The 20,653-nt window shown below is 42.9% G+C and overlaps 1 protein-coding gene across 9 annotated transcripts in view; it reads left to right on the top strand.

The window, feature by feature from the left end:
* Positions 1–20,653, top strand: part of CTNNA2 (catenin alpha 2) — a 1,086,060-nt gene that overhangs the window by 706,163 nt on the left and 359,244 nt on the right. The window lies entirely within an intron of this gene.

Genomic DNA, 20,653 nt, shown 5'->3' with positions numbered 1-20,653 from the left:
CAATTCTGATACTACCTGAAAGTCCACTAGTGAAGGACCAAGTCCTTCACAAGACTGCCCCCACTTCAGATACAAGCTGCAAATCTCAGGGTCATCTGCACTTCTGACCAACTGGCTACAAATGTGTAAATTCCCACAACCCCCTCAGGCTCCATAATTTTCTTGAACTCACAGAATTCACTGAAAGTACTCTACTTAAGATTACAGTTTTATTTTAAAGGCTGCTTCTCAGGAACAACCAAATGGAAAAAACATATAGGACAAGGTCCGTGGGTAGTGGGAGTGTCTGGACACAGAGCTTCTATACCTTCCCGTGAAATCTGACACATCACTTTCCCAACACATGAATGTGTTCACCAGTCAGGAAGCTCTTGGTGTCCAGAGGTTTTATTGGGATTTCATTATACAGATATGATTTATTGAATCCTTGGACATGTGATTGAACTTAATCTCCAGTCCCCCTTCCTTCCCTAGAGGTCAGGCTGGCCCAAAGTTCTAACCCATGCAATTGGTCTGATTGCTAACCACCATCCTGAAGCTACCTCAGAGCCCCACCAGGAATGGTCTGTTAACAATAAAGACATCTTGTCACTCAGGAAATTCCAAGGGTTTCTTAAGCTCTTTGCCAGGAACCAGGGACAAAGACCAGATTTTTTTTTTTTTTTAATTTTACCACAGACTTATTTTATAAAATTTTTTTTGGATTTAGCTTCTTGAGGAGTTATTAAATCAGTTCAAGTAATAGTTTTAAGGTATCATCTATGTGCTGATTACCTGTTTTGGGAGGCGGTAGAGTCAGGAAAGTATAAGTTACGTTTCCTGCCTAGAGGTTTATTTCGGGAGACCAGATGAATGTGTGGACCGCGGTAACACTAAAGAGCCACCATGCCAACCGAGCACTTTCTATTTATGTTCTCAATGTATCTTCATAACCGCCTCATGAAGTAGTCCAGGAAGATAAGTAAAACACACTATTAGATTCAAATGTAGGTCTGTGCAATTCCAAACCTCTAACCTTCCACTAGTCTACATGGTAATATGGAATGGAATTGAGTTATATTGAGAGGTAGAGGGGAACTGGTATTGTTGGTACAAGTTCAGAGGAAGGAAGCTTGGTGGTGGTTGGGGGAATCTGGGAAGGCCTTGTGGAAAAGATTGGACTTCAGAACTTGAAGACTCTACAGAAAATAGACCCTAAGAGGAGAAAAGAGAGCGTCTTTCTGATGAGAAGAACAAAATGAGTACATGTGAGGCAGAACTCAGTGTGAGTATTCATGGATGAATTAAATTTCTTTCCTTGAATATCTCTGGTTATAGGGAACTCACTTTCCCTTGAGTGCCTCTGTTCCATTCTGCATCACACTTTAATAGAAGCTTCCTCCTTTCCACAAGCCATCTCAGCTATCAGATACCTTCTCCTCAGAGCTCTCAGTTCTGTCCTCTATAAGACAGTTACCGGGAGAGTGAAAATTTTTCTCCTGGCCCAAGAGTCTGCTTCCTGCAGGTTAAACCAATCCAGTCCTTGCCCACATTCTTCAGACCACATGGTTCTGAGATCATCTGTCACTGAATTGTCTTCCTGGTTTGGATGGTAGTTAAGGAAGTCTCTTGTGGGGTGCCTGGCTGGCTCAGTTGGTGGAGCACGTGACTCTTGATCTCGGGGTTGTGAGTTTGAGCCCCATGTTGAGTGTAGAGATTACTTTAAAAAAATAAAATCTTAAAAACAGTCTGTTGTGACATCAGAGAGATTGGGATTTGAAGTGCTACCTGCCATTTACCAGGTATGTGAGTGTAACCACCTTAAACCTCAGTTTCTTCCTCTATAACTGCCTTGGAAATAGTGAAAATCATGTGAAATAAGACAGTACCGCAAATCGAGTTAAGTATTCATTTTACACGATCTATTATTAGAGTACAGTATCTGTTAGCATTTGCTCTAAAAAACAGACTAAAATTTAATAATTTCAAATAAAGAAATTAATAGCTCATGATTCTGTGTGCTCACAATTTGGGCTGTGCTCAGCTTGAAAGTTCTGATGATCTTGGGTGGGATCCTTTATGTGTTTGCCATCTGTTGGTAGTTGAAGGTCTCACGTGTCTGGTAGTTGGCTGGCTGCAGGCTGTGGTTCTGGCCGGATGTTCGCATCATCCATCAGTTCGCTTAGGCTAGTTCACATGGTGAGGGCCTCAGGGTCCCCAGGAGCAGCAAAAGGACATGTTCTGTTGTACAAGCCCTTTCTAAGTCTCCACTGGTATCATATTCCACTGCTTTGCCATTGGCCAAAGAAAGTCCAGAGGTGGTATTGCACCAAATGTCATTGATGTAGGGAGAGGGAAGATTTATGGCTAATCTTCTAATTTACCCCAGCCTAATTTTTTTACTAAAAAAAGCATTTTACAGGCAATAATAAAGGATAGATTACTCTGTTGGAGACTGAATTCGCATTTATCTCCCATCACATATGTGATTTTGTACTTCCCTGTGGGTGTATTTGTGCATTTGGGGTGTGTGTGGTGTTTTTGTGTGTATGAGAGAGAGAGAGAGAGATGAAGAGAGGGAGGAGATGGAAGACTGATGGGTGACTAAGATGGTTAAGCCAGAAAAGAGATTACTGAGTCAAACAGCCTTGGTAGCCTCATGCCCCATCTGAGCAAGAGGAACAGAGAACAGTCTCTAGCTCAGGCAGCCACCTCTACAGCACTACATGTCCTGATAATGTGATGGAAATCAAGGGTACCAGACTTTTCCCTGAGAGTTAGGTTTCTTCCATTTGTCTTTTCATGCTGCAAATATGTGTTAAGTACTCTCTCTAGGATAGGTATTGGCTTGAGTGCAGTCCAGTGTTGACACAGTTACTCTTTCTCCCAGTCATCATAGACAAACCATTTTGCCTATCTTCAGCTTTTTAATCTATTTAATGAGGGTGTTAGATTTTGTGATTTTGAAGGTATCTTCCAGCTGGGATGCTATACAATTTTATAATACTAGTTATTTTGTTTAAATGTGTACATCTTCTGTCCTGGCTCTTCAGCTCTCAGCTTGTTTTGATGGTACCCACCAATGGTGGAATGGAATACTGACAAAAACAAAAACTGGACCAATAAAATTGATTTCTATGGGCAGAGGCTTTTCATGATCCCTTTTATCCTATCACAAAGGGAGCCTTGTACCCTTTTACTTTTCTTGCCTAAATGAGATACAGCGGTCAATGCCCTGAGACTTCTGTCATGACCTCACCTCCTGAGTGGCCACCTGATGAAAATGTGAGGTTGTTCCACCATAAGGTAGGGATCAAGTTCCCTTTTCCACCTATACCTGTTCAACAATAGAGACGTCTGTTAGATTTGGAATAGGAAGAATGGCATTAGCTCTGGGTATTGGGCATTTACTTACCTTCTCTAAACCTCAGTTTTCTCACCAATTCAACAATACCTCCCTGAGTGGTGTTGTTATAAGGAGTAAATGACATAAGTTTCTATAAATGCCAAGGTTAGGACCTGTCTCCTTGTGTGATTTCAAACAATATTTGTTTTCTTTTCCTCTCTTCACCTCTTTGCTGAGCTGATCAAAGGGGATGTTAGCTGCAGCACTTTGTAACTCTAAGGTACAAAACAAATTGGAGATTATGATTACTGGCACCAGCCCATGCTCCAGGAAGTTGGAAGTACCACAGGGTTTTCACTGCTTAGAGATACCCAGCTGTGTTAGAGGCAACACTGGGGATGGTCCCCGGTCTTTGCCTCCTGTCGAGAGCTTTGTCCACTTCAACTTTGTGCTACTCAGTTGTCCACCCACCACTCTGGGGAGGTCAGCGTATAGGCAGGGTATACATATCACCTTAAGTTCTAGAGCCTTAGGTAATACAACCAAAACATAAGCACCTGCCCTTGATTTGAGCCCTGCAGGGAAGCATACATTTAGATAAAATATTTCAAGGATAGGGCTACTTCACCTACCGGTGGAGTGCCTAACCCTGGGTCTTGCATAATCATGTGCTAACCTTCTCCTTTTCTTTTGTCTTTTACCCTTTGAAACAGATAGCAAATTTTTATTGGCAAAGGATTCTCAGATATATCTGAAAGGCATTCAGTGAACACTAAGTATTGTTTATTTCCTTTGGTAAGTTGATTTTCCCCCTCAAAGCGTTTCTCTTTGAAATGCTGCATGGAAATACCATCATTTCTCTTTGCCTTCTCAAGAGAGCCATAAAATGCTATTGGCTATTAGTTGAAGTGCTGCCTCTTGGCTCCATTGCTCCAAAGGGATTTGGGATCCCCAGGGTGACCAGAGATTAATTATACACAAGTTATATTCAGAAATGTCCCTGGGTGCTTACGTGGGATCTGCACTGTTAAGACAGTACTTTGTTAAGGCCCAGGCCAGGGTTATGAGCTCATCAGAAATTCAAAGACTAAGTCCATCCAGCATGTTGGACGCAAGACTATTAAGTGATTCACTTCTGGAGGTGAAGTCATTGGAGCTCATAATAAGGGCAGCTTCTGAACCTATGGGAATCAAGCCTAAGTGATATTCCAAATCAGTCTTTGGGCATATAAAGGATGAGAGAGAAGCAGGAATAAGCATCTTACAAATGGTTTTAATCTGAAATACACAAATTAGCTTTAAGCAGGTGGGCTTGAGAGTAGGGGCTGAAATTACTGAAATGTGTCATTAAAGGGTTTTAAGAAGTCATTTTCTAAGGAGTGTACATTAGTGTCTGTGGGCATAAAGAATCAAAGAGCAAGTATGAGATAAACTTGGCAAAGGGAATAACCTTACAAATGTAATCTGAGAAGTGAAATTGTAAGTATTTGAGTTGTTTTCAATGAATATTGTTTGATAGGCTACGAAAGTACTCACTTTTATGGCATGGCACAAGTTATAGTAGATGATGACAGGTTGTATATGCTTCCCCTTGACCACCCCGCTCCACTGCAGCTGGGGGAAGCTGGGAAGTGTGTCCTTGTGCCCTCTTAGAGCTGGAGAAGCAGCTAGCCATTTCTCTAGCCACTGCATACAATGAATATTTAATAAGAAGAACAGAAGAGGGGAGGCAAAGGAGAGGGGAGGGAAAGGAAGGATTAGGAACGAAAGAGAAGGGGACAAGGTGGTGGGGGGGGAATGGCCGGCCATTCATAACCATCAAGTGACCGATTCTAGGCAGCATGCCAGGTATTTGTGCTTGCATTATCTCAGTTTCCCTGCCCATGGTACAGTTAGTGTGAGCAGAATAATTTTATTCATGACAACACAAGTGGAAGGCATTCTGCCTTCCTGCTTCAACAGCAGTTATAGCAGGGGGCATTGTAAATTCAGTAGGACTGAATTTAGTTCTTACTGGATGATTTTAATGTCTTAATAAAGAGTTCTGGGGCACCTGGGTGTCTCAGTCGGTTAAGCGTCTGCCTTTGGCTCAGGTCATGATCCCGTGGTCCTGGGTTGGAGCCCTGCATGAGGCCTCCTTCTCCCTTTCCCTCTGCCTGCTGTTCCCCCTGCTTGTGTTCCCTCTGTCAAATAAATAAAATCTTAAATATGTATATATAAAATAAAGTTTTTTTTGTTTTTTTTTTTTAAAGAAGATGAGAGTAGAGAATTAACAAATAACGAGCTGTCTTATTAAGGAGTTAAGGAGACCTAACTTTAGATGGCACAATGCTGCCAGGTGACCCCTTTCAAGTACTTCCTTCTCTTTAATAACCTATGAGACGATTCTGCAAGACCTCCCCTCAGGAGGCCTTAGAAAACACTCCCCTGCACTCTCTTCTCCTTCTAACAATTAGTATAGAGGAGCGATAGAGGAGTTGTTAGTTGTCTTCCCACTAACCCATCCTGTTTTTTTTTTTAAAGATTTTATTTTTATTTATTTATTTGACAGAGAGAGGCACAGTGAGAGCAGGAACACAAGCAGAGGGAGTGGGAGAGGGAGAAACAGACTTCCCCGCAAAGCAGGGAGCCCAATGTGGAACTCGATCCCAGGACCCTGGGACCATGACCTGAGCCGAAGGCAGACGCTTAACAACTGAGCCACCCAGGCGCCCCTAACCCATCCTGTTTTTAAATAGGAAACGTTCCTTATTGAAATGGAACATCACAGTACAAAATTGCATTCTAGATTGTCTTGCTGATTAAGTATCTACTTATAACAAATCAAATCATAACATGCTATTGAGCACCTTGCCAGTGCATTTGGCCAATGCTTCCTTTTCACTTGTTGGCCTTAGTAATATACACAATGAAAAGAAGATATCCTGGGGCAGTCCACACTGACAAACATGGGTGCTAAGGTCAATGAGTGTTTAACACCTTCTGGTGGCAAGAGAAAGGACCACAGTGAGCCGAAGTCATTGGAAAAGGCTTCATAGGTGTCTTTAGAACTTGAACTGGATGTTGCATCCTGGTGAAAATTTGAGTAGAAGAGGAAGGAGAGGAGGAAGAAGGCAGGGGCATAGGGAGGAAGACAGAAATGACTTCAGGCTCCTGTGGATTGGTTCGGATAAACCAGGAAGACCCCTAACGGTGCCTTATGTTTTCATCAAAACTGACAACTTAAAAATTTCTGTCATCTATATTACTTTATGTGATTCCATCTAGTAAGATCCAGAGACCGAATTCTACTTTTTTGCGAACAGCATTGCAAAGGAGACTCACGGTGTACACAGTCAAAACCTCTTCCAGGGGTACCAGATCTGCGTGAACCAAAAGCAATGCTGAGGAGGAGGAGGGGGAGGAAGAGAAGGATCAGACTCTGATCCCCAGAGTCCTGAAGGCTGAAGCAACAGAAAGCACAATGCCACATAAAAGAAGGGCACAGATTTTGTCTCGTGCTGTATGCTCAGCTCACAGCTCTGATAAGAGTTTATGCATTTATATGTAATCTGTGTTAACCAGGTCAAAGTTCAGTGCACTATCAAGGCACTCATTGAATTTACTTAGTGCTTCAGCCCCTTTGAGGACACAGCTGTGTGGGTTTAGGCAATTATTTTCTTAGTTAATGACTTAATCACCTCAGGATTCAGTCTTGACACTCAAAGCATCTCCTACACCAAGCCTGTTTATGTTGGAAACCTACAAGTTCATCTTCAGGCTTTTGCCCTAGTTGCTGCCCAGGGTCCCCCCAGTGATGGTGTCAGGAATGAGGGGTATTTACCTGAAGGTGAGACAAATAGTTGAAACCCCATGGCCTCCTTAGCATAGGGATTGAAAACCTCTTAGCGATCACCAGAAATTTATGTTTGCTGTTGGAAAATTGCTTTGGGGAATGATGTGGATCAGAGAAGTAAATTTTCTGTCAAGATAAACTTTAGTAGTGAGCAAAGCAAAATTTGGGGGGGGGGAAGATCCCTAGGTGTTTTATCTCATTTTTATTAACATTCTGTAATATTTACCACAGTTGTACTCTGTGAGCCAAACTGTCAGTGGAAGCACTGAACTACAGAGAAGATTCAGGAATTTCTCTACAGAGGCTACCTCAGTCTCATTTTACAAACAGAAGCTGTTGATAACAGATGTGCTTCAAAAAGCTGGCAGCTTTTAAAAGAATTAAGGTGAAACATAAAAGCCCTAAAACCCCACCAAACCGAGACCAGGAATCCACAGCCTCTGGACTGGCCCAGACTTTTCCCTGTGTTTCCAGAAATTGCTGTTATGCAGTCTGCACAGACGGTGGAGTGCTTGGACTAGCAAGGGAGGGGAGGGAGCTTGGCAGGGCACCAGCTCTGAGCACGATTCTTCTTTTCTTTTTCCCAAAGAGCTGAGCCTGGTAAAAAATAAAAACACAAACAGACCCTTTCCCTCTTTCCCATCTGCTTTCATCCCCGTTCTTTGGGGTTGGTAGCCCTGGGTGAACCCGCAGAGCCCAGCGGGCTGCTGGCTGCTGAATGTGTTGCTGGATTTTGCTGCAGTTCAGTGCTGCTTGGCCTGGGGTCCAGGACCACTGAGTGTCCCCAGCCCACAGATGTGGGACCAGAGAAGTCACCTGTGCATGAGGGCTCGGAGAAGCAGCACGTGCACTTTTGATGGCAGTCATATGAGGCAGTAAGTGATTAGAACGGAACGAAGGTTGACTTCTGCCTCCACCTTCTATGGGAAGTCTCAATCAAAGGTGTCTGGAGATGGAGCAGGTATATGCTGCTGAGGAGAGGCATGGTCAGCAAAAGAGGACTGCAGGTTGAATCCGGTGACAGATCGGGGAAGAACCATTGTATTGAAACACACACACACACACACACACACACACACACACACACACACACACACACACACACACACACACACACACACAGAGAAATCCTCTGAGACAAGTCCTGGAGCACCACTGTGATAGGGATCTTTGTAACCTCCTTCTTAACTAAGTATTCCAGCTGATTTTAATAGAGAAGGTGCTGTCTTTCCTTCTTCCCACTTATTGTAGTTGCTAATTTATACCCCAGCTTTCCCCGCTATGGAGACAATTTTTACATTACTAATGTAATGTTCTCTTTAAATTAACCTCGTATAGCCCCTTTCCAGAATCCATTTCCAGAAACTAGTTGTTCCTAATGCCCTTAGATCCTCCCCAAGTCTATTTGCATAAACACACTGTGTAACTGCATTGGTGACACAGGTTGGGAACGAACATTACTTGAGAATTCACTATCCGCCAGCGTGTGGCGGACACAACACACATGATCCCTGATACTCTTCCCAAGAACCTGCAAGGAAACCAAATGTATGTCCATTTTAGAGATGTGGACACCAAGGTTCATAGAGGTGAAAAAAATGACCTGCCCAAAGGCCATTTGGTCAGACTCTGTGCCACATGATGAGGGACAAAGTCAAGTGAGATGAGGGCCTATCCCTCAAGGAGTAAACAGTTTAGTTGCCTCCCTGCTGCATATGCTCTAGACAGAGGAGCCAGGAAGGACTTAATTCAGAGCAGTGACTAGCAGGGATGTTAGTGTCTCTGGAGGAGAGTTTGAAACGTGGCCCTCTAAAGTCACACTGTGTGGGTGGCCACCCACATGTCACCACCCTCTTCTTATGCCCACTGCTTATATCTTTGCATAGTGCCTCAAAGCATTTGAAATTGTCACTTACATTATCTCCTTTAATCCTTACCAGATTCTGGTGAAACAGGCTGAGTGTGGATTATTTTCTGAATTTTATAGACAAGGGAACTGAAATTCAGAAAAGGTGGTGATTTATCTACGTCAGTAAAATGGCAGAGCCATGACCAGGATTCTGTCTGTTAATTCCATACCTATTTTTCCCCCTAATATATCATAAAGCCTCCAAATAAGGACAACTCTGGGAGGTGTTGATTCAGGAGGGGCTGATAAGACCAAGTTCTCCAAATTATATGCTGCTGTTCAAATAATCTCTGAATTCTAGTTTTCACTTTCAAAAACCCAGACCTCCTGTGACCTTCTCAAAGTCTTCAAATGGTGACCTGCCATAATGCTTTAACCTTTTACTATCGTCTCTTCCCCATGTTAATCATTGTCTATCTCAGTGTTTCTCAAACTGGTTTTTTTCATTATCTTCTACTAAAGAGATTTTTTACACATTTTTTCCCAGTTGCCCTCTCTGAAATTTTACTACCACACATATATTGTGTATCTGTTTATGTACTCTGTATGATATATACACCTGTGCTCTATACATATGAGTAAGATTTTTTTAACCCTCTCAAGAACCAGTCTTTACCACCTTGGTTCAATATTGCCCCCATTGGGAATGCATAGTGTAACTCATAACTATGAATTCAGTTTAAAAAAAAAGAGAAGAGAAAGAAGTGAATGAGGAGGAAGGAAGGAAGAAGGAAGGGAAGGAAGGGAGGGAGACTGGCAGGGAGGGGAGATGGGAAGAAAGAAAACAAGTCAGCAAACAGAAGGTGGTCCTCAATTTCCCAGGAGCTGTCTCTTTTCCTGCAATATAGATTCATGTGTTGGGGTTTCACTTTAGCCAGAGTATCCCCAATAATGCCCGTCCAAAGCAGGGGCAGAGCATTCTTGAACCATTCTGTGAATGAAACACAAGGAACAGGCAGTGGTTTAAAAGAGTCACCTCTCAGTATAAATTCTCTGGGTACAAAATAGCGCATCCCCTCCTCCAACCAAACCTAGTCTCTGTCGGTGGTGTTGGGTAGGTCTCCAAGGAGGGTGGAACCTCTCCTTCAGGGAAGTTTGATGAATTCACCATTTTACCTGCTGATAAGCAACAGTAAAGAGGAGTGTATTGGAAATGACTCCTACTCCACCCCTCCCCCCCTTAACTCCACACCCTGCCTACTAAATGGGACAACTAAAAGGAAAGCCAAAAAATCACTCCTACCCTTGAGAAAAAAAAGGCCTGGACAGGTAGCCCAGACCTGCCCGGGGCCAGCAGCAAATTACTATCAAAACTGAACTTACATTCAGCCTCTTGACACATAAGCTCCTCTCCCAGAAGAGAGTCCACCTCAGATGTGTCTCCTTTCGTTACATTTGCTTGAGCAACATCAAACTGTAGCTGTTAGTACACAGAGAAAAAACATCTTTAAATAAACACCAGCAAATCTGTTAGGGGCTGAAGATATATGTGCAGTGTCCCGGGGGCCAGGATGATTTAATATTACTGGTATTAAATAAGATTTTGGGAGCTGGATAACAGTTGCAAGCCGTGTAGCAGCTTTCTACCTTCAGGAATTGAGTACACAGAGCAAAGAGCTCTGATGTAGAAATGAGTTTTGCTATATCGTCAAAGACTCCTAAGAACCACTCTGGCCATCAGCCTTCAGCTCATGTGGAAACTGGATGTTGCCACACCTGCACGGGAACACAGAGGGGCATGCACATGATTGCACATCTTGCAAAGGTGGGTACATTCACCAGGGCTCCCTGCCCTCGGTGGCAAAGCGAAGCCAGTTCACAACCAGAACAAAGTCAAACATGAGTGTAGAGGCCGAGGTCTGAGCCAGTACCAAAGCTATGAACAAAGGTCTTTGGACTCCATCTTCTGCCTCCTTATCTTTTCCTTTCAAACCCAATGCTTTCAGAAACTCAAAGTTTTGTATATCATCTTATCACAGAAGAGAAAGGGGGGAGCATGGCTTTGGAGTAGAACTGTCCTCCCTGGCTGTGTGACCTTGTTTTATTTATCTTTTATTAACAATATAAAAGAATATAAAGCAAACAAAACAACAACAACAAAAATCATCCTTATCTAGCACCTACGATGTACCAGGCACTGTTCTAAGCACTTTACAAAGAATAACTCATTTATTTAATTCTCAATACTAACTTACTTAATTCCCATAACAATCCTGTCTCCAATTTTCCAGATGAAGGAACTGAGGATCAGAAAGGTTAAGTAACTTGCCAAACTCACTCAGCCAGGATTTGAACCCAAGCATTTTGTGTCCAGAGTCAAGTGCTTGACACGCTCTGCTGTAAGTGACCTTGGCCAAGTCACTGAACCTCTCTAAACCTCAGTTTACCCATCTGTAAAATGATATTAATACTTCTCTGGACAAGGAGGGGTGAAGGTTTATTGCAGAGTTTAACTGAGAAGATGTTAAGGACTTAGCAGGTTGCCAGGCACCTAGTAAGGAAAGTATTTTAATAAGCACTTCCCAGGGGGTGGTCACCTTTCATACACGGAACAGGATGAAATGGAGGTCTCTTCTGCACACATTCATGGTGAATCTGGTGGGTCTAAATTCGTCGCACAGTCCTCTTGCTAAGGCCTCTTCTTCAAGTTAAATTGTTCTCTTGTTCACTCAACACATATTTACTTAATCCCGACACAGGGAATGTTGGGCCACTTTGAATGAGTTGACCAATAGAGTTAGAATTTAAAAATCTGAGTGATATGTTCCCTTAGCTCCATTTCAGTTACAGTGTGGTTTCTCAAGACTCTTTTTCTCCAGAGCATGTTTATTCTTTTCTTTTTGGACCTTTATGATTTTTGAAATAGTGTGCAAAATAGGATCAATATGAGAAACTTAGATAAAAATGACCTGGACGGCAAGCAAAGGAGTGAGGCTGAATTCCAAAAAGGACCATTATTCTTAGAATAAAACATACACAACACATACACAGACTCAGTTGCAGGGAAATATGGATTTTACCACAAATGCAATCACTGTGGAGCAGAGACAAAATCATTACAGTGCATGGTTATTCTGCAGCTGAGAGACAAGTGACAGGATTGCCTTGGCCATTTGGGGACACATTGTTGCACTGTTCCATTAATTGTGTATAACTTGACTTTTTCAGACCTTCCTGTGGCACACTAATGCAGCTCTCGCTTGCCACTGACTGGGCCTTCTCCCTTTTCTCCAGGGTTGCCTACTGTATCTCTGAGATAGAGGTCCCTGCCGCACGTAGTTTGCAGTACTCAGAATTCTTCACTGAAGATAAACACACTGATGGTGAACACCTAATAATACATGACTTTTAAAGAAAACACTGGTTTAAGGAGATAAAGTATGCTGCAAGATTCAATCTTTATCCTTGCTTTATTTTAAGCCCTTAAACTATTGGCAGACCTGGTCTTACACATGAGCGATGGTCTATGTTGTTTCATATGAGGGGAACAACAGAGGATCTCTTGTCCAAATATACATCACCCAGCTGCTTCAGCACCTGAAGTTCTAACATTGGAGCAATTTCTTTGTTATTTCCCCCGAAGGTCCTTTTTTTTAAGCGTGCGCGCATGCATGCACGCACACGCACACACACACACACACACAATTATCACCATCCATCAATTTTTTACTGGGACTTAGTTTTCACATTCTGTAAAGCATTAGTAGCAAAGGAGTGGACGGCAGTGGTCTAGTGGAAAGGGAACTTTTGGTGCTGGGGTATTTGGAAAGAGTTGGCACCTATTTGGATGTCTCTGAGGCATCATAGAGGTTCCTGGGGCAAAGAAAAGAATGTCAGGCATGGGCAGGGGTGGGGGCACCAAAGGGGCAGTGGGGCAACTCTGATGCCAAACCTTGTCATTGCTAGACTCCAGCAGGAGAAGGAGAGGGTGCGAGAGAACCATGTGTGCAATATGTTTTCTCCAGGACTCTTCCTGGAAGACTTATTGATTGATATCTCAAGCAGGGAAGGAAAGGGAAGCGTTGGAAGGGGAAGGGCACAGAATTTAGAAGAGGTGATTCTGGGTGTCAGGCCTGGCAGTAGCCTTGACCTTGTGCAAGCTGCTTAACCTCTTCCCATTGGAGTCTTCTTGTCTTAAAAAACATGGGACAAGTTTGTGTCTGCCTTGTGAGATTGTTGAGGGAATTAAAGCAAATAAAATCATTAATTGTAAACAGTACTTTGTAAACTATGGAGTGCTCAGGGACAAATTACAAGTCCATCTATGCTTACACATCTTTCTCCTAATATCAGCCCCACCAGGTGGAGTCAAGGTGGGAACTCCTTACTTGGCAAAGACCCTGTCCTGCCCAGCCACCAGCCACCGTGTGTAAAGAGCTGCAGTCAACCAGTGGGTGGGGTCAGTCACTGAGCTGTACCTGTTGTGACGCTTGTGACCCTCTAGCGCGGTGCTTGTCAGCCTTGGCTGACGTTTGGAATCCCCTGGGAAGCTTTAAAAAAAATCTCCTCACCAAAGCCATACTCCAGATCAATTAAATCAGAATCTCTTGGGGAAGGACCCAGGGCATCCGCGTTCATTCAAGCTCCCTGGTGGTTCCCGTGTACAGCTTTCTCCTGGCTGAGCAAGAGAAGGGAGGATGCAGCTAGACAATGACTTATTTTTTTCTCATCAAGTAGGGGAGAAATGGCTTCCCAGCATCACATTAGGAAGAAGAGAATAGCCCACGTGGTAGACCAGCATAAAGAAAGAAAGGACTAAGGAGTTGAGCTGATGCGTTACAGCTACTTAGGATGATTATTTGAGCAATAGAATTCCCTCTTGCTGTCTTTTCCCCCCTCCCTCCCCTCCCCTGCCTCTGCTCACCTGGTCTTTTACTTTTCTCCCATCTCTCCCTCTTTCTGTCCCTCCCACCTCTTCTCATGTTACAAAAGGGCTCTGAACTCCAGTATTCACTGTAACTGCATATAATATAGGAAGTTATTCTAGGAGTCCTGTACAAATATTTTTCCATACTGCTTCCCTACTTGCCCCCACCCCCATTCCCAGCCCCCACCCCACCCCACCCCTACCCAGTGGCATTCATTAGCTGCTTTTTTTTTTTTTTATTGGGCCTGCTTCAGAGTACATTCCTAAGCCTCCGGTCTCACGTGTGGGTGAGTGTGAGTGAGTCCTTGCTAGGATTTCCTTTTATCTCTTACTGCACATTCTGAAAACCCTATTTTCCCACCCACACCTGCTTGTGCTTTCTCATCTGTTTTCCAGCATCCCCACCTCCTCTCTGAAGCCCTTGTCTCTGTGATTTTTTTTATCTACCTTTTTTCATTCATATGTAGGCAAGCCTGCTGAATCAGAATATCTGGGGAATGGGAGTTCAGGGGAATTTTAAGTGACACTAGCTTGAAAGCCACTTTTGTTTCATGTTTTATTGTTGGGAAATGTGGTAGGATAGGAGCCCAGAACTGGAAGGGTTCTTAGTGAATACCTGGATGAATCCACCTCAAGGCAAAGAGACAGAGACTTAGTGCAGTAAGATGAGCACCACATGAACCCATGGCATGTGAGTAACAGCACCAGGTTTAAAGGGCACGGCTCTTGAGTTCTGGACCCTGAACTTCCAGAGCAGTCACTTGACCTGGTCTGCAGAAGTGTTGTGATTAATCAGGGCCAGTCAAATGTGAATTGCCTGTTTTTAAGTGGACTCTCCAAATTCCTCATAATGTCATAGGCCTATAAACTTCATTTACCTGTGTTGCTTTGCCTGGCCCCCAAATGCATTTCGGTTTGTGATGCCTGCATCTCTAGACCATCCTGTTTCTAAGGTCTGTGATCATTTCCCTGATTAAGAATATGTCCACCCTACTCACTAGACAAAGCACATTGATTTTTTTTACAGGGAAACCCATTCCCACCTCAAGAGACATTCCAGGCTTGGTTGGAGAAGGAGAAAGCACGAGCAGGTCGGCTAAATTTGTTCAGACTTCAGAACACCTTCGGGAAGAAATACCATGTTTCTCATTTTCCTTTTTGTTAAGTAAATATCCACTGTTAACTTGATTTTTTTTTTTCTGTTTCCTAAATGAGGTATTGCTAAGAAAAAGTGGGTCAATTGAGGGTTCTGACAAGTTTCGTCCCAGTTAATTTAAGTTTTGCCATATGTTCTCTGAGAAGCATGTGCTAACTACAGGTCCTCTTGCTGATTAGCAACCAACCTGAGGGTTTTTAATTTAGACTTTCAGTTTTCTGGCAAGAGAGAGGAAGATTCAAAGAGAATAGATCTGGGTGAACCAAAACTTAACTCATCAGAAAGGCTACTCCATGCAAAGCTGGAGCATAATAGGTTGGTTTAGACAACCTCATTATTTTATACCATGGAGCAGAGATTCTTAACCTCAGAACTCTTGAGAGTTTGGAACAAACCATTATTTGTGAGGGGGCTTTCTTGTGCATTGTAGGATGTTTAGCCGGATCCATGACCTCTACCCACTAGATGCCAGTAGGCCCTACCACCATGCATGAAAATAAAATGTTTCTAGACATTACCAGTTGTTGAGTATGTGGCAGATATGCCCCTGGTTGACAACCATAGAGACATAGTCCTTTTAATGACCAAGAAAAAAATGTGAACAAATCCTCAACAAAAATATATGGGTGGATGCCTATACCTTACTCCCTGTGTCTAAAATCCTCTGGATAGAGTTTGGACTGGGTGATTAACTGGACGGTTCTGTTTCTGGAAGCCTGGGGGAGGTATCCTCTGTTGGCAGAGTCCTGCATTAGCCAGTTAACAGAGGCGAGAGCAAGCGAAGTCATTGTGAAAATTCTTAGACTCAAACGTTGTACCTACGTCATCCAACAAGAACATGTGACCATGTGCCCTGTGTCCAGGTCATCCTAGGCTCTGCTGGGTGGAGGAGTGGAAGGGAGCAACTATTCAAGGATACAAGAGATAGGGTATAGTGAAAAGGCCACTGGACCTGAATACCAGTGCTCCTCCCCATTACGAGCTGTGTGACCTCGCACAAAGCACTGAACGTCTCTACACCTCAGGTTCTTCCTGTATCGCTCACATATCGGGATTTAGGCAAAGGCTCCCATACTCAATTAATTTGAGTCCCTCCATCTCGTTTACATCTCTGACTAAACCTTAAGGATGTGGTGGCCAGGCCATGGCCTCTGAGCAAAAAAACCAGAGACCTTTGGAAACTGGGTCTACTGAGGAGGGCCAGAAGATGGTGCCCAGTCACAAGTTAAGAATTTTGCTGCTTGGATCCCTGGGAAAAAATCAGAGTAGAATATTTTTAATGGAGAAATATGTTTCCTAACCTTGAGATGGAACTTATTAGTTAGGAAGTTACTATCAAAAGAATGCATTGCCATTTGCTGGCTCTTACCAGTAGGTAGCAGGCTTACACTCTCCTACAGCAAGAGGAGCTCAAAAGATCCCCCAGCCTGCAAAGCATCTACCAAGTCCTTAACTGATGCCTGAAAATACCATCAGCCACCTTTACACTTTAATTGTGATTGATTTTATCAGGTCCTTTCTTGAGGAACAGTTTGATCATGGAAGAAGAAAGTAGGAGGGCAATTAATGCTGGAAAGTAGTTATGTCATTTAATTGTGTGTGTGGCTCTACAGATGGTTATATGAATACAGCAATATATGCATGTGTGTATGGTTACATCAGTGTTATATATGTAAAATGTGTGTGTGTGTCCCTAAACTTCTTTTAAAATGTATTTCAGGCGCCTGTTTAATAGTCACATTCCTGCTAACTCCTCGGTATTTGTCATTCCATCAATGACAAAACCCAAATCAACCAACATAACCGCCTATCTAGAGGAGATAATGGATGCTTATTTTGACTACCCTGCAACATTATAATACCCATTCTCCAAAAAAGATATACATTCTGGCCTTTTGATAATGTTCTCTGGGAGAGAGGTATCCGATGCCTTTTATTTTACCAGAATATGTGACCCACTGTGGCCCCTTCTATGTGGTGATGCTAGATAGACTAGGCACCAAACTTGATAACAAGTCAATTAACATAACCAAAAACACAGGCAGCCCCTGAGCACTCCAGTGATCTGTGTGCAGTTGCTTACGAGACTGGGGAGGAAAAAGACGTGGCATTTGCCCCTCTAATTATTTACATATACTCAGAAATGTGTTGTTGATGCTAAGTCATACCAAATGTCTGCCTTCCTGCAGGCAGGGAGGAAATGTAAGCTACTCTAATACTTGAGGCGCTTGGGAGAATATAAAAACTGGATTTTAAAAAAGGTTTCCTTTTACTGGAATAATCTTCTTTGTGACGGCAACTTGCAGTCTTGAGAGGATGGGGTGTGCTTTGGACTGGTGTTCTTAACCATCACGGCTAAAGTCTGAGCATCAGGGGCTGCTTTTTCTCTAAATGAAGGCCAAAGGATAGGTATTCTTTAAGCTGCTCCCTCTGGCACAACCTAAAAGACTACTTGGGGCTAAGACTGGTCTAAGAGTGTCATTTGTCATCAGAAAGGACTTTTTTTTCATACAAATATTTGAAAAAAACCTCTGTGCCATGGCTGAACTTTGATCCTCTGGGAAGCTACTACAAATGCGGGGTTAATCCATCACAATGGCCAGGAAGAGACATGAACTGTGGCCTTAAAGTCTTTTCAGATAGCACAGGATAACAATATTAGCACCCTCTGTGGGAAGAACACATAAAAAAGGTGCTACACCTTTAAAGAGTAGATTCTCTTTTAAATGCTCAGTAGTCCCTTAGAGGGGTCAGAGCAAGTTTCTTAAAGCTTAAAGATTAATTTGTGAAAGAAGAGATTTCAAGTGTCACAAAACCTTAGTTAAAACCACAGATTTCCCTTATTCTTGCCTTTTCCTGCCCCCTGTCCTTCTCTAAAGCAGGAGGTGCAGGAGCATAAAATGGTGTGAGCTGCATTCCTGTTTGTGTAGAGAACATATTTGCTACAAAGACACACAATGCAGAGATATACAGACACACAGAGTAAGAACAGTTTTCTATGGCTAGCATTTTCTCTCCAGTTGCCAGATTGCAGATTCCTCTTTACAATGATTTTTCATTAGATGTACATGGACTTAAATTCTACATATGTGATATTTAGTCATTTGGGGGTGGGGGTTGTCAGGAGCATAAAAAAAGGCACAATTATTCTCTGGCTATTTCTCATGACCACAATGAAAAAAGAAGAATGAAAGAAACAAAGGTCTTGGGTATAGGAAATAAACTCTACAGTCTCCAATATCTATATTTCTGGGGGTAGGGGGTACCTGTGGTTCTGATGTTTGCCAGAAAGGATTTGCTTTTGGAAGCTTTCCCTATAAGCACACCAACACAGGCTTTAATGCACCAAGCTAGAAGTAGCCTTTGGCACTGGATTCCAGTAGTCTTCCTACGAGATTAAGTCAATGGAATCCAAGGAACTTTCCTTCAATTGCCACAATTTGGGAATTTTTTTTTTCCAAAAAAGGGTATGTTGTCTTCTAGAAGAGATCTCTTTACTGGAGTTCAATTACAGATGGCACACCCCTAAGCAAACCTTGTTCCGACTACCCTTGCCCCTGAGGGATATGATATTTAAAACGGCAGCCCCGAATTGTCATGCATAGTCTGAATCCAAAACCTTCTCCTCAAAGTTATCAAATAAAGCACCTCTCTTCTCACCTAAATAGATAATATGAGCATGGTGTATGTCATAATGTCATGTTTTAATTAGAAACAAACATGAAATTTTCTGGTCAGGAAAAATGAGCTGGGGTGCATGTGTGTGCCTGTGTGTGTGTGTGTGTGTGTGAGAGAGAGAGAGAGAGAGAGAGAGAGAGAGAGTTTTTAAACTCTACTCCCAAGGCTTAACATCTTAGAGACATTTGCAAAGCATTTCTGTAGAAAGGGCCCCTTACATGCAGTATTATTAGGCAAATGGATTTCTCCATAGGTAGAAGAGAAACCTACTACCAATCCTCAGCCTAAGTAAACCTCCTGGTGTTGATATTCTGCATTTCAGATAGCTGATTTTTCCTCTTTAGATAGGTGGCTAGAGGCATTTGCATTTGGGAGATGGTGGCGTGTGTGTGTGTGTGTGTGTGTGTGTGTGTGTGTGTGTGTGTGTGTGTGTGTTTCCCCCTTCCCTCTCCCTACTATTTCAATGTCTCGCTTAAAAAAAAAAAAAGATAAGAAAGGAGGAAAGGAAGAAAAGGAAAGAAAGAGAAAGAAAGGAAAGAGAGAAAGAAAGAAAGGAAAGAAAGAAAGAAAGAAAGAAAGAAAGAAAGAAAGAAAGAAAGAAAGAAAGAAAGAAAGAAAGAAAGAAAGAAAGAAAAAGAAAAGAAAGGAAAGAAAGAAAAAGAAAAGAAGGAAGGAAAAAGAAAAAGAAAGAAACATGTCAGGCTGTAGAATCTTTCAGAAGGGTAAGCACCTGAGTTTGAAAAAGACTTCTGGGCATGGGTATTGGTTCAGTATTCACCATCTGCTCTCCATCTCCATTTATTTCCATCATATATTTGCTTAAAGTGTTAGCGAGTGAACGACCCCTCTCATCCAACACACAGCACTCCTCCCTGCTTCCCTGCCCCGCACCCACCAACTGCTACTACTCTTTAATTTAGTTCAGTAAACAACCTAAATCTCAATGATGGACGGGAAAACCTGTGAAGGGTGGGAAGAAGCAATCATTGATCCCAATACAGAAAAAAAAGTAAAACAACACAGGGAACGCAGACATTATACAAAAGGGCAATCTGAAAAGAGGCAGCTTTTCTGTTCCGGGCTAACACATTATTCCCATCTCTGTAATACTTGAACACAGGAACACATCGTGATCTTCCTCTGTCCCACCCCACCCCCATCACTTCTGTATCAAGTCTGCCCCTAAAGTCTCCTGCTATCAGTCATTACCCACTAAGCATTCAACCTGAGGTAGGATTTTTCTCACTCTTCCCCAAAGTAACTAGGAGTGTGCTGTCACTGCCCAGAGCCCAAGCTTGCTGCAGTCTTAGCAACGTGCTCTGGGGAAGTACAGCTTTCATCTGCCAACACTTGTATTCTGCCTTATTCCCCTTCTTCCCCTCAGTCAGATTGTGGTGAACAGGAGCTGAGGGTCTCTCTTTCACTTGGGAGAGTCCGGCAAAGGGCACAAATGCTACCACTCTGGTGAATCAAAGGCATAGGAGAATTAGGAGCTAGTGGCATTTGGGGGTGAGATTTTGAATTGATTTGAAAGATGGTTGTATTAAGTGCAAAGATGTTTCTTGTTCACAGGACAAACACTGGCAGTCTGACACTGCCTTTTTAAAAGCTATTTGTAATGATCTCTGCCTTCAGGGCTGGGCAGTGAGGCTCAGTCCTCAGTTCCCTTTCACTTGCGTTCCAGTGATTGTATTGCACTCCCCTAAAAATAATATGAAAGATCTTGCTTTTCCCCCCAGTCATTAGTCATGAGCTTTATTTGTCCTTCTTAATATTTCAAACTGAGTCTAACTGCTATGCTCCTGAATTTCTGGATTTTCTCTCCGGCCACTGCACCCTCTCCCCCCTCCCCAACACACACACAGACACACACACACACACAC

The sequence above is a fragment of the Zalophus californianus genome, chromosome 8, assembly GCF_009762305.2.
Source record: "Zalophus californianus isolate mZalCal1 chromosome 8, mZalCal1.pri.v2, whole genome shotgun sequence".
Taxonomy (NCBI): Eukaryota; Metazoa; Chordata; class Mammalia; order Carnivora; family Otariidae; genus Zalophus; species Zalophus californianus.
The sequence above is the reverse complement of the archived record's forward strand: the minus strand, read 5'-3'. Positions and strand labels throughout refer to the sequence as shown.